Here is a 12,315-nt window from a genome sequence, read left to right as displayed (position 1 = left end):
GAGTCATAGAACTCATGTGGTATCAAGTTGCCTGTCAAAATGGCCTTGGAAAGTGAGTCTTCCTCTCCCAGCTTTTTTACTGGCAGAAACAAAGGCTTGAAGGCTAACAATACAGTTGTGGCTATCTGGCAATGGCCACTGAGGGTATTTGCTTCTTAAAGCTGCAGGCACTACTGTTATTTTGGGTAGGTCCCTCTCCCCCCACTTAGTGTATTTATTTTTAGATTTCAGATTTTTCTTCCAACCTAGGAAGAAGCTTTTTCTTTCTTATGGCTCTTGAGGAATTCCTAAAGCTTATGCTTATCCACAGAGTTTTGGCCCTTCCCGTAAAGGAAGTATAATGGCGAATAAACGTACTTGAATTCTCTATGTGAGTTTAATTTTTCAATATAGTTGAAGTGAGACCATGAGTCTTTCACTCTTTTAACTGACATCTTTTTCATATCAAAAGTGTAAAAGTGTTACCTGATTTTGCATCTCACAAGAAGTGAAAGAGAAAACTGTCGTTTTTATACTTAGTTAGTGAATCTTGAAAATTAATTCCTTTTAGAGGTGATCTATTTTCAGACTGTGAAAAAACTGAACTGTACTTGGAGACCTGAAAGGTGTTAGGATGCTATTAAAATCTGAAATTGGATTCTTTTGTCTGTGGTTGACTTCCTGCAGCTGCTCCCCGCCACCCCCGCTTTAAGGATATGCAGAGTGCATATTTATTCCATTAAAAAAGGATCCTCTGGCTTTCGTCCTAAAATATAAAAATATAAGCCTCATTTCTTTTCAAGAAGTTGCATGGAGAGATCACATACACTGATTTATATTACCATGCAAAGTCCTCAGCAAACAAATATTGTAAACAGACACCTTTAAAATGAAAGGGAGGCTTGTGGCACCTTAAAGACTAACAGATTTATTGTGGCATGTACTTTCTGGATTTGAAGCAGGAAGGGTGTCTCTTCTGTCTCTCAAATACATATAGACACAATGGCATACTCAACAGTATAAAGTTGCTAACTGTAGTGTCAAAAGTCCAAGATAATATGCAAGAGGTATAATTTTTGACATATCTACATAAAGCTTAAATACACATGGCAAATACAATCTATGTTCACAACCACAGTATCTGGAGATAAAGATTTCCTAATTCAGCACCCAAAAAGTGTGAGAAAAGCTTCAACACAATCAAGATTGGATAAATTCAACTATAAATTTAAATTCAGCAATTTCACTTTGCAGTCTCCTTTTAAAGTTGCTTTATTGAAGAATAGGGACTTTCAAGTCAGCAGCAATATGTCCTGGAAGACTGATATGTTGTTCCACTAATTTCAAAGTAATTCCAGTTTAATATCAGGTTTGCCACTGCTGGGTTGGTAACATGCCTGCAGGAAAATGTCCTGTCCCTTTAACAGAGGCTTAATGAGATATTATTTATCCCAAGCCATGAAAATTGTTGACCTCGATTCTTTGGGATCCAGGACAGCAGGTGGCACTTAGGGAGGAGATGTCTCAGCAGTACCCTCAAATGTGTGGGGTGCTGCAGGAGGCAATTCTCTTCTCAGTATTATTTAACATCTTTATGTGACCCCTAGCACAGCTGGTTCAGAGCTTTAAGCTGGATTGCCGTCAATACACTGATGACACCCAGCTTCTTCTGTTGATGGAGGGCCACCTGCCCACTGCCCCTGATATTTTGGCTCAGAGATGCTGTGGTGAGATGGTTGCAGCAGAGCATACTGAGATTAAATCCAGTGAAGAAAAAGGTCCTGTGTCTAGGATGAGGGGTTCCAACTGCTAAATTTGGACAGTGAGGCTTTAACACCTGCCTCTTCTGTCAAAAACCCGGGTGTGGCCTTGGAGTCCTCCTTATCCATGGAGGCCCAGGTTGAACACACAGCCAAATTGGCTTTTTTCAGCTTTGCCAGGGCTTTGCCAGTAACTTGCTGTATGCTGGCCTGCCCTTGAGACTTCTCCAGAAACTGCAACTGGTCCTGAACATGGCAGTGAGACTGGTACGCCACCAACTGCACTGGTTATCGGTTGAATTCCAGATTGTCTTCAAGGTTTTGGTGTTAAGCTTAAAGGCCTTGAGCAGTCTGGAACTGTTGTATCTTTGGGACTGCACCTCCCTGTATTGCTTGCGAAGGGCCCTTTAGTCCTCCAATAGCAATCTCTTGGTGGTCCATGGGCCCAAGGACATTTGGCTGGTCTCTTTTAGAACCAAGGCCTTTTCAACCCTAGCTCCCACTTGGTGAAATTCACTGGCAGTGGACATAAGGGCCCTGCAGGGTACTAATCAATTCCACAGGGCTTGTAGAACTAAAAAGTTCTGGCAAGCTTACAGTTGAGGCTGCCATGGATTTTAGGGTATCACACTGGGCTTTTATCCTTCCTCCTTTCCCACCCTTACAGGAAAATTATATAATGGGATGAGATTGGGGATCTGTAACATGGGCAGTGAGAGTCCTTCATATTTAAAACTAGCGGGCCCGGCCACGCGTTGCTGTGACAATTGTCCTTTCATCACAGTCCGCAACCCACACAGATGTCCATGCAGGTCCAATGATCCCCAGCATAGCCTTTTGGGGTGGTCAAATGGAATCCCTCTTTCCTTTTTCAATGCACATCATTATATGGTGCTGTCTTGTTTTTTTAGTATAAGGTAACCCTTCCCATTCCACAACGGAACTGTCCAGAGTGTAAATCCCACTGTCCATGAGGCTGGTTGACACGCACAGTCCTGGCTTGGGTAAGGCAGAACTGGGGCAAGCAGGCTATCCCAGTCAGGCAGCAGAGGCAGGGTGGTGAGGCGCTTAGATCGAGGCCAGCTCCCTGAGTTCATAAAGGGCCACGTGCAGAAGAAGAGGAGCCAGTAGTGTTGGTTCGCCCCCATCCTGTGGATTTTCTTAGAAGAAAAAGGCAAACTCCAGCTTGCTTTTAGTAAAAGAGAGCTGTGGCGAATATGGGTGAGGAAGTGGGTAAGTGGTGGTTGGATGTGAGGGAGGGCAGAGTGAGGTGTGTGAGGATGAGATGGATGTGTATGAGAGTGTGTGTGTTGTGTGGTAGTGGGTGAGGCACAGAGAGTGAAAGTTAACTGCGTGGGGGGAAACCCCACCTGACGTCTCACACGGCACAGTGTGTATGTGTTTCACTTCCACACGCGTTACCTAACAGTATTACCTATTTACTGTTTTCACTGCTCATCTCTGCACATCTGCATGAACATTCTAAGCCCTCATACCAAGCCCTCAGGCCACAGACAGGCTGCATGAACATTCTAAGGATGACAGTTAAACAGAGCCAGCTTCATGGCCTGGTGCACCAGGAAAAAGACATTTTACCTGGCTCAGGTATGGACTTTTGGCAATTTGAAGGTCCGATTACCTGCCCACAACAGGGAGGAACGTCCTGTGAAAATTTGGGGGCGATCCGTCCAGCAGCTTCTGAGGGAGACCATCAGGGACAAACACACTGTCAGATTTTTATATATATAGATCATCATCTGTGAATAGTTTTAAATGTCAGAATGTTTTAATGATTAAATTATTTAATAGCAAAGTTGTATTATGACTGTGGCTGATATTATGTATGTTAGCTGCCCTGAGCCTGACTTGGCTTGGGAGGGCGGGTTATCAATTCAATTCAAATAAAATAAAAATAAATTTAAAAATTTAGCCGCTCATTTCCATACATCATTAAAGGGACAGGATAGGCAGCTGGTAATTTGTATTTCTGTACTTTATAGTTTGCCTGTTTTGAGATTTAAGGCAGATTGCATAGAGTAATTCAATGCAGTCAATAGGATGATACCTCTAAAAAGCGAAGCAATCAGACTAAGATTACAAAGCATAAAATATTAGATATGTTATGCAATGCAGAAAATGCTACTGTATAAGAAGAAAGCAATGCAGTACAGAATAACAACAGAATAATACATACGCAAACAGATAATACAAAATGAACAAAATGATGTAGTTCACAGTTCGGTTCCCTTAAAAAAAACAACACATTTCTGAACAGCAGATACCACCCTACAAATGGCCAACATTAAACTGCCTGCACAGGTGAGTACTCTGTTGTGGTTCCCACATTACGGGATGGCTTGCCTGATAAGGTCAGGAAGGTTTCCACTGTCCTGTCTTTCTACAAATAGCAAAAAACTGAATTATTTAGGAGGGCTTTTATAACACAGGTAGTCTTGGATAGCTCCAGGCTAGCCTGATCTCATCAACTCTCAGATGCTAAGCAAGGTTGGCCTTGGTCAGTATTTGGATGGGGAACTTCCAAGACATAACGTGGAGACCGGCAATGGCAAACCACCTGTAAATGTCTCTTGCCCTGAAAGCCCTATGGTGTTGCCATAAGTCAGGTATGACTTGATGGGACAAAAAAATTAGAGCTGTCCTATAACAAAATGGTTCAGAAAGAGCTTTAGTGAACGGTTGGGAACTACAGACTATACTACAATGTATAGTTTGTGATGTCTTTTGCTGTACATATGAACCAACTATGTAATTTCTGCATTGTTTGATGAGTTATGTTAATGTTCATGCTTTGTTTCAACTCCGTTCAGATTTTAACTTGGATCCAGATTTTGCAATACATATCCTATTGTACTGTTTATTGGATATCCCATCCTTTTGATTGTATTGATTTACACTGTGTTATCTGCCTTAAATCTCAAAGGGACAATACTTCCTGACTACATTATCAATTTCCTTTCTCCTAACAGTAAGTTATAAAACATAATCTTCACATACATGTTCTGATGTTACCTGTACAGAGTAACATCTGCACTAAAATCTGTTACCCCACACCTGAGGCTGGCATGTGCCACCATCCCCACAAGTGTATACCACAACAGTCAAGGTATTGCTTAGCTCTTTGTTTACACTGGTTTGCCCTTGCATGTCCCTTCCTCAAAGGGGTGGAAAGAAAGACACCTCTAATAAGCAATAGTAAACTTTATTGACTAAAAAGTGGATAGATAAAAAGAAAGTAAAAATATCAATTAATGACAGTTCATACATATAATATTGACAATCTTATTATCATTCCTTTATTATTATTTACTATTTTACACTAGTGTCCCACCTTCTTCTTCGATGGGGGAAGGGGGCCATGTGTGTGTATTTGTGTGTGTGTGTGTGCGCGCACGCGTACATGTGCTGGGTTCTGGAAGGAATGAAAAGGAATTGCTAAAATGAGAGAAAAGTAGACATGTAAGTAGCAGTTGATGGGGGCTACAAAAATACCTAGGAGTTAATCTAAGAGTCTGTGCTGAAGGATGTTGCAAGGATGAGAGTGAAGGAAATTGCTGGGTTGTACCATACTTGGAGAGGACAATGTGGATCTATGGGAATGAGCTAGAAGGAGAGAAAGTGGGAAATTGGAGCAGGATGGTAAAGTAGGATACCATTTGCAGAGGGCTGGTAGAAATTTTGGGCTGAATGCTAAAGCGCAGAGAGATTGCATCACAATTTGCATTATTCTGTTGTCCTGGTCCTGCTGCTAAAGTAGTGGTGAAGTTCAGCCTGTAGGAAAAACAACCACTTTTGTAGCTAAAATCCCAGCTCATGTGTATTTTCATTTTACAAGACTCCCAAGATAATTTCAAATTAAATTAACTTTATCTGCTGCTTTCCTGCTTCAGTGAAATTGTTTCCTTGCTTAGTGTTTGTTTGTGGCCAAAGTTGACCATAACATGATTGAAACACAATGGGGAGGGGCTAACCTGCCCCTGCATAGTCCCATGTAAGTCTGTCTGCACAGAAGAGCCCACAATGAACAGTTATAGATAAGGACAACACTGTTTTCAGCCCTTTAGCCTTTGGGGTCCTGCAAGTTTGAATCTAGTCCCTTGTGCTCTTTAACATCTACATGAAATTGTGAAGTGAGGTCGTCTGGAAACTTGGGCTGCGTTGTCATCAATGTGCAGATGGTACTCCACTCTATTTTGCACTTCCAGCTGATTCCAGGGAGGCTCTAGAAATTCTGACCCAGTTTTGGATCAGATGAGGGCTAATAAACTGAAGCTTAATCCCCACATAATGGAAGAGCTGCTGATAGGCAGAAGGTCTGACCTGGGATTTGAGATGTCACCTGTTCTGGATGGTGTTGTGTTTCCCTTGAAGAAAAAGGTATGTAGTCTAGGGTGCTCTTGGGCCCAGCCCTACTGCTAGAGAAGCAGATGGCAGCTCTGGCCAGCAGTGCCTTTTACCAACTTTGACCAAAGTCAGCGGAGGCCTTTCTTCAGCAGAAAAAAAATCTGTCCTCTGTGCTGCAGGCCCCAGTTGCATCTAGATCAAATTACTACAATGTAGTCTGGGAGTGCCTTTAAAAAATGCTCAGAAACTTCAGTTGGTGTCGAATGCTGCAGCAGGATGTGGATTGTAGGGACCATGTAACTCCAGTCTTCACTAGCTTCCAGCTTGTTTCTGGGCACAATTCAAGATGCTTGTCTTGACCTTCACAGCCCTATGTGGTTTGGAACCAACATATTTGAACAGCTGCCGAATCCCGTATGAACCCACCCAAGTATTATGGTCATCTTTTGTTTTGTATGTATTTTTACTGTTTTTAAAAGTTGTTTTAATTATGTTTATTTGGGAAAGCGGGGGTTGATTTTAATGTTTTTATAATGCAATTTTATTATGTTTTAAATTTGCAGGTCAGGTTCATTGCTTAGGGTTGCTTATAGGCCAAGCTTCGCTTTTGAATATCACGTTGGTGTCTAGCGGGTTTAGTACCTTTTGCTAGAATATCATCCTGTCTGAAGAAAAATTCTTCAAGTACAAGGAAATAAAGCATGGAGGAGGGCAGGATTGTGATAAATGCGAGTTATAAATAAAAGGTATCCTATTATGTATTATTTGTACCTACTATGTGTTTTCATTGGTTGCCAAACATCTGCTTTTGCCTTCTAGAGAAGTGAGAATTTTAATTATCAGAAGGTCTGAAATTTGGCAGGGAGGATCTTTTTGGGTGTTGACTAAGTTGGCCCAGGCTAGTCTGATCTTGACAGATCTCAGAGGCAGGGATAGTCCTGGCCTGGGGAGTCCACCAAGGAATACCTTGGTCGTGATGCAGTGGCAGGCAATGGCAAACCACTTCTGTTAATCTCTTGTCATGAAAACCCTCCAGGGCTGCCATAAGCTGGCTGTGTCCTGACAGAACTTTATATACACACACACATCTTTTGAGTGAGGGGAATAATCTTGGACAATTTCTTCCCAATTAGATAGGTAAAAAGTTACAAAAATATTACAATTCTTCCCAATTGGATAGGTAAAAAGTTACAGAAAAATTACAATGAAACCTATGGAAATAAAGAACAGAATAAAGAAACAAATGTGTGTAATAATTATAATAATCATTCTAAGAAAATAAAATTAACAACACAGAGTACATCCATATTTTTCATGAATTTACCAGGAAAGGTTCCTCTCAGTACTGAAGCAGTACAATATACAGCATGTCTTCTGAAGGACTTGAAAGAAAAGTTAAGGTATAATTCTAGGATACATGAATCTTCTAAACAGCTGCAGCAGGATGTTCTTATGGAAAGCTTTTCTGAAAATATTTCTACCTAGCAGCTTATCTGTCTTTGGTGTGGAGCCATCTTTCCCCTTTGCGATGAAGCTAAATTCTTATGCTTCTTCTTTCCAATGTTGATTCATCCCTGTGGGGTCTTCTTTCAGAATCTTCCATTAGTTTCTTTTGCCTGTTCCTGAGGAACTCCTGAATAGAGGGAGCTTTTTGTCAGTTTGAGGATGCTTATGAAATGGACGGTTTCATACCAGTATGGGAGAATTCCCGTCTATTCAAGACCATGTGCCAGGTGCATCCACTTACCCAGTTCAGAGGAACTAATGCTGCTCCATTCTTTGCTGCCAAGAAAATTGTTTACTCTGGAGTCATGGGCCAGAAAGCAAAACAAGAATCTTTACTTAAGGAAAAAAGAACAGTAAACTGTCCCTCTCACACAAACTGGTGCCCAGCTCCTTAATTCTCTGTGGGCCAATAACACTGAAGGGATTAAGCAAAGAAGAATGCATGCACATAAAGTACAGTTCTGACACAAAGCAGTGTTCTGTACTACATCGCTGCCTTGAGACACAGCAAAAGTCATAAAGAGAAACTCCAGTCTAAATGGAGAGCAGGGTTTCTCTTTGCATGGACCACAATGACTGCATTTGTATGTGAACAAAATTGCTGGATCAAGATGACATGCATGCCTGATGATTAAGAAAAGCTTGTCTGTACCCACTACATTAGAGAGACATCGTTAAGAAATAGTTCATCCTTTTGTAAATATTGCCTGATGTATTGGTGCCAAGGTTACTGTCAGTTTAGGTTATCTGCTGAATAAATAAAAATCATTCACGTGCTGCCTGAGGGAAACTCTAACATGTGCCCCAGATTTTAAAGAAGAGTCCTTTCAAAGACCCTTCTGTGCTTTCGGAATACCGCCTTACTTGGATTCTTTTCCAATCTTCTTTCAAACTTATTCCATTCAGTAGAGCGTTTTGGTCAGCTTTGTAGACAAATAGGACAACTGCAACCCTTAAAAATCACTCACCCACACCTAATCACAGAAATTAAATTTGTTCCAAATATTTTACCCAACTGAGTTTTCGTACATATCTGGCCATTTTATGTATCTGTAAACTTGCTGGAAGTTTAACATTTGTCAAAATGGACATGCCCGTGAGAAAATGGAACATTTAAAACTGGCTTCCATGTGAATTGCATTTTCAAACTAGCTATCTGAACATCCATATTTCCCTTCTTGCCATTCACCATGCCTCTTTGTTTCACTGTTCAAGCTACAAAGTTAAAAAAGATTGTATTTCCACTTTCTAAATGGAAGTTACACAATGGTTATTCATACAAGGTTTCTGCCTTTTTAGCTGAAAGGTTAGAAAAGATATTATGTGTGCAATCTGACATCAGTCAACACAGATTTCATGAGATATTGCAATACATTGAGGAATTAATCTCTTATTTTGTTTTCCAGACGAAATCCTGATCAATAGGAATTTTGTCCCCAGCTTTTAATAAGGAGGACTAAACTTCTCACAGCTACATTTTCACTGTGTTAAAGCCCAATTCAGAGTTGGGAAGTGAAGAGACCAGTGGAAGGGTGTTAACATTTGCTGGCAGATTTGCCCACCTCAGGGCACTTACCTCAGCAGAGGGGCAAGTACACTGGTGGGTGGCCTCTGCGGCTCTCCGGGATGGCCAGATGTCACTGTTCCCACCAGCCCCGCCAGTGCAGTGGGGCATGACAAGTATTCCTGGGGCTGGAGCTGACAGTTGGCTTCCGCTCCGTATTTGTGGCAGTTGCACCTTATGTCACTCTTTTGGGTGATATAAGTCCATTAAGCCCTATGGAGAACTTACCAGCTGTGGGTTTGTGTGTGTGTTTTACATCCTCCCCCACACTGCTGGAAAGACCTCTGGAGGCGCAGGGTGGCGCCACAACAGTGCCATTCCTGGCTGTCCAGGTTCTGGATTGGGCTGCCCAACTGATGATATAATTCTTTTTGGTGGATTCTGCACAGTAGAAATATAACTGGTTGATTAAGGGAAATATCCCAGTATGGGGAAGTATTTTGCACGGATCCCTCCCTCAAAGTGGGATTGGCCCATTATATTTCCCTCTGCCTGGGTTTTTCCAAGAATCGCTAAACATGTGATCTTTTCGCAAAATCCTAAATTCAACCTGCTCCCAAGTGAACGGCACAGGCGCTCAACCACTTTATTTTTCCTGTCCGCTGCCCCTTTCTCGTGCCTTACATCATGCCAGTTTAGTTTCTGCTGAGCTGCTGGCTGGTGTGATAGCCCACCAGTTCTGAAACGTTCCTCAGCACATTTTCTCCCCATGGCAGCGACTGTGAACAATATTTCACTCAAATGTGTACAGGAACAGATCCACATTGCAAGTAATGACTCCGTTTTCTTTATTTTTGGGCGGTCAAAGCAGGTCACTAGATCTTTGGATGTAGTTTGGACATATTGCTTTGCTCCCTTTTTGGACAGATTTTATTACTCTGTATTATTCTGTTAAGGGGGGCATGCTTCATGTTTACATGGGCTGTGATTTCAATGCCCTAAACTTTTTTCCAATACTGGAAAAATGGGAGGGGGGAGATCCTGCTTGAGCTCCCAAGGTTGCTGCAGATTCTCCACCAATCAGAAGCATTCCCTTAGCAGATGGCAGGGGGGCTGTGGTGATGGAACAGCCAATCAGAATTCAGGAAACATGGGATGTTTGCGACCGCGTAGCTATGTTTGCATTGTAAAAAAAAAAAGTGGGCTCATGCCAAGGGGCTGAAAGAAGCAGATTGTTTTCCCCTGACCTCAACTCAGTTCCTTCATGGAAAACAGGCACCCACGTGAAGGACAAAAACGAAATTAAAAGGACACAGATTAAAAAACAACGATGCAACCCATTATTATTATGCTGTGCGGAATCTACCTTTCAGTCAACAGAGCTACTTTCATTTGTTACCACAAATCTGACTTTTTAGAAATAATTCAATAAAAGAGGTTCTTATTTATGGATTCACTTGTTCTGAAGAGCAATCAGATCTTAAACTCTGGACCAAAGCATTTGCCACAGGAGCAACTGCAACATTGCTATAATGCTATACAGTGTCATACTTTGCGGTAGCTGAGAGCTTCTGTTCTAGCCAATGGTGGCCTTTTCCCAGCTGGGTTTTTGCTGCAGATTATTAGATCCCTGGAGCTTGGTCCAATAATCAGACTCTAGTGTATTGCTCGGTAGCCTTTATTATGGAAACACAAGCCCAGAATACTGGGTCAAAGCTAGTTCTGATAAACATGGCTTCTGGTTACATATTTATGGTATCCCCATCCCATATTCTCAGAGCAGAACATCTGGTAATTGTTGAATCCAGGGGTCAGATAATAACTCTTTCCCATGGCAGCAGCATGTCGGGGAGGCCTAGTAGTCTTAAGAGTTACAAAGCAGCCATAAATTCAGGTCAAAACAAGATACAGCAATGGCTACATACATCAGAAGCATATAGGTTCAAAGCATGTAAGGCACGACCCTAACATAGACTGACTGCTCAAATGCATAGGTTTCCCCCTCTCTTATGCACAGTATTATTTGCCAGTAGTTGCTCTTCTGTTTTTCTCCCAGTTTTTCCTGTGTTCTTTTGCAATAGTTTGGGAAAAAACAGGAAAAAAAATTCTAAATGCACTGGTTGACATGCAGGTGTTTGTGTTGATTTACCACCACATTTCAACATTGCTGCATTTTACAATGCATGTGTGATTTTGGCATTAGCACTATGTTGTTGAAAGCCAGAATGGTTTGTTGCTAATCAAAATATATATTAAGTAAAAGAAGAAAAGGCTGGTCAACCTCCTTCTAAGAGCCAATTTTGAACTTTTTTGTTTTGTTTGATTTATTACTCACAGCAGTATAAATGTAAGATGAGTAATTATGGGCCCTGCTTACTGTCACATCCATGTAATGGTACAGTAATTCTGGAGAGGTTAAATTTAAAACAGACTCATGTGATAACTAGAAGCAAGTAGTGAGGACACTATCCCCCAAACCCCTAGAATTCTGCTATACCTTTGCAATCATAATGAACTCTTTGACTAGTCAGTCCAGAACAAAATGCCACCCTGATACATAGTTCCTCTTGTTAAACCACCTGTTTTATTTATTTAAATTTGATTTATACCTTGCCCTTTTGTGGCAAGGCTGGGCCCAGAGCATCTTACAATAATAAATAAATAAACAAATATATAATTAAAACATAATTTAAACCACAATTGCTATTCTAATTATACAAGATGGAGTCCTGTATTATGTAGCCTCCTCATATATGTGAAGCTGTTACTGACAGATGCAGTTCCAAAAAGAAACAAAGGAGAGCACATGGGACGGGGAAGGAAAGGAAAAGGGAAGGGGGAAAGAAAAGGGAGGCCAGCTGATCCAACTGACACTATCCTTAGTCCTAAGTCCAGCAGTACATCTCCATGCTACAGGCCCTGCAGACCTAAGGTAATCCTGCAGGGCATAAGTTTCACTAGACAGAATTCCACCATGCTGAGGCCAAGGATCACTGAAGAGTTGTTTCCAGAAGAGAATAATGCTATCGGGGGAGGAGTTATCGGGAGCGCTTGTGGAGCTGGCTGTATGTTCGCTTTCCATGGGGTCCCCATAAAGATCTGCTGCCACTGTCTGGATCAGTTGCAATTTCAGGAGCTGCCCTGCATAGAGAATATTACAGTAGTCCAGTCTAGAGGTGACTGTAGTCCATCAACAGATATGGT

General features: G+C 41.6%; 1 long non-coding RNA gene across 1 annotated transcript in view; it reads right to left on the bottom strand.

The window, feature by feature from the left end:
- The window catches only part of LOC125430863, a 65,654-nt gene that overhangs the window by 29,731 nt on the left and 23,608 nt on the right, over positions 1 to 12,315 (bottom strand). The gene's annotated exons all lie outside the window — the stretch shown is intronic.

This window comes from Sphaerodactylus townsendi, linkage group LG01, assembly GCF_021028975.2.
Source record: "Sphaerodactylus townsendi isolate TG3544 linkage group LG01, MPM_Stown_v2.3, whole genome shotgun sequence".
NCBI lineage: Eukaryota > Metazoa > Chordata > Lepidosauria > Squamata > Sphaerodactylidae > Sphaerodactylus > Sphaerodactylus townsendi.
Note: the sequence above shows the minus strand (reverse complement) of the source record. Positions and strands in the feature narration are given on the sequence as shown.